Genomic DNA, 2739 nt, shown 5'->3' on the forward strand with positions numbered 1-2739 from the left:
TTGCGTTTTGGGGCATTTCATTAATTTTTTCACTAAATGTCGGGGTTTAATAAGGAGTTGCGCTAATATTGCGCAACGTAAAAATTTGCAACTACCACCATCTTATTCTATAGGGTCTTGGCATTCAGAAAATATATAATGTTTGGGGGGTTTTAAGTCATTTTCAGGCCTAAAATGTGGGATATAACATGGGTGCAAAAAATGAAAAAAAGGCCTCAGTCATGAAGGGGTTAAACCCTCCGGTGTTTTTGCATATATATACATAAGTCTAGCAAGCAGTGGATATATGCAAACACTTTTTTTTTTTTAAACGCTTTAAAAGAGGTTTAAACTTACCCGCGTCTTCCCCGCGCGCTCCCGTCCGAAAATCTGAAAAATCTCAGGCGGCTGCATGCGCAGATCAGATTTTCGGCCGAGAGACGATGAGAGACACAAGGTAAGTCTATGGAGCAGCGTGCACCCGCACAGACCCCGTGGGACAGGGAGGGCCAGCAAGTACAGAGGAGCCAGCACTGGAGGGACGGATGAAAATGACAGGAAAGAAGAAGATCGGATTAAGAGACATCATTTCAGGTAAGTGCTGAAACTAACATTGGGGGAAGGAAAAACATTTAGACTTTAATGTCACTTTAAAAATACATTCAAGTATCTTAACTCTGAGCAACAATGTATCTTATTTGTGTATCACTCGGCTGTAGATCCTCCAATCATCTCTGACACTGTCCTTCCTTCTGGAGGGGGGCTACGTCTGTTCCCCATGGTCCCTGTGTGTGTTGTAGAGTAGTCACCGCTCCAAGCTCCTCCCCCGGGATGGACTACAATCCCAATACAAATTAGTAAACTGAACATGAGATTGTAGCTCCATGAAGAGTAACATTGTCGGTGTCAGCCATTGTGCTGAGGATCGGTAATGTAGAGACTGCGGGCAGGAGGCGGTTAAACTATATATCAGCCTCGGTGATCTGTCCCAACAATTCGGCCTCCGAAGAACACAATGTTTCATTTTATTTTTGGTTTACACAGATCATAAATCAATATGTTTATATGAAGTATCAGCTCGGAGCTTTGGAACTCTGTGTTGCATAACATCTGTCAGAGCCGTGTGCGATCCTCCTGAGTCAGGACTTTGTTTTCCAGAAAGATGGAGAATAAAACAAAGTATCTGACAGCTTTGTATGTGAGCGTCTGTTTCCAATCCTCGTCCATCCCGACTATCCGATTGTGTCCACCATTCATACAAACATCTCCCCAATATCTGACCTCCGTCCTCCCCTTCAGTCTCCTATCTGACCTCTGTCCTTCCTTTCAGTCTTCTATCTGACCTCCGTCCTCCCCTTCAGTCTTCTATCTGACCTCCGTCCTCCCCTTCAGTCTTCTATCTGACCTCCGTCCTCCCCTTCAGTACTCTATCTGACCTCCGTCCTTCCCTTCAGTCTTCTATCTGAACTCCGTCCTCCCCTTCAGTCTTCTATCTGACCTCCGTCCTTCCCTTCACTCTTCTCTCTGATCTCCGTCCTCCCATTCAATCTTATATCTCACCTTCCTGGGGGGTGGGGGTCTGACCCTCCCACCATCTCATCTAATACTTGGGATAGGGGTCCCCTTTAATCTGGAATGGTCAGAGTTGTGCGGTGCTGAGCCATGCGTTGCCTTCCTCATTCATTCCTCCTCAAGTCTCTCCAGCAGGACTCCCAGTTTCTATAACTGGTGTCCCAGTATCAGAGAGGGGCAGCTGACACGGAATCCAGCATGGAAAGCATTTCCTGTCATTGGTTTATTGCTTTACAGGCCAGTACAGGAAGCCTGAGGACAAGGATAAAGGGGATTGATGGAACGTTGTCTGAGGGCACATCGGGGTTATTAGTCTGGAACTAAACTCAAGTTTACAAAACATTTCTTGATGGTTTTATTGCAGAAATGTCTCTTCTCCGGAGAAAGAATGTCTCACCTGCCCGCCGGCAATAGGTTTTATGAATGTAAATGGAGCCGCACATGTGCAGCTCAGCGTACAACCCCAGAAAATGAAGATTGCCAAAATAAATGAACTCCTGTGCACATGTGCGGGAGCTAAGTCACCCCGGGCCAGGCCAATCAAGATGGCCGAAGACCCTGAACCTAGAAGAAGAAGATGTCAGCCACAGTGCTGGAGTGATGAGGGACATTGCAGACTTTGCAGCACTGCAGTGTCATGACTTGGCAGGTAAGTCTACCATATTGTGCCAACACGGCAAAGACCCCGGGCACCAGCAGCTGAGTTAAATTCCTTCTAAAGTTACTCTAAAGCCATTTTTTTATTGTGATGTTTACCTGAAGGTGATCCATGATCATCAGTGATGGTGCTGGATGGTATACCTGCCATTTGCAGCCGCTCCTGCCCACCACAAAATAAGGAAAATGCAGCAGGGAAGGTGGGAGCCCCTCATAATGGGCACAGCGGGGGTATAGACCCGGGAACTGAGCACAGGGATGGGGGGGGGCCCTCATAATGGGCACAGCGCGTGTACAGACCAAGGAACTCAGCACAGGGATGGTGGGGGCTCCTCATAATGGACACAGCGGGTGTACAGACCCGGGAACTCAGCACAAGGATGGGGGAGCTCCTCATAATGGGCACAGCGGGTGTACAGACCCGGGAACTCAGCACAGGGATGGCGGGAGCTCCTCATAATGGGCACAGCGGGTGTACAGACCCGGGAACTCAGCACAGGGATGGCGGGAGCTCCTCATAATGGGCACAGC

The sequence above is a fragment of the Nanorana parkeri genome, unplaced genomic scaffold (assembly GCF_000935625.1).
Source record: "Nanorana parkeri isolate BGI_ZX_2015 unplaced genomic scaffold, ASM93562v1 scaffold766, whole genome shotgun sequence".
NCBI lineage: Eukaryota > Metazoa > Chordata > Amphibia > Anura > Dicroglossidae > Nanorana > Nanorana parkeri.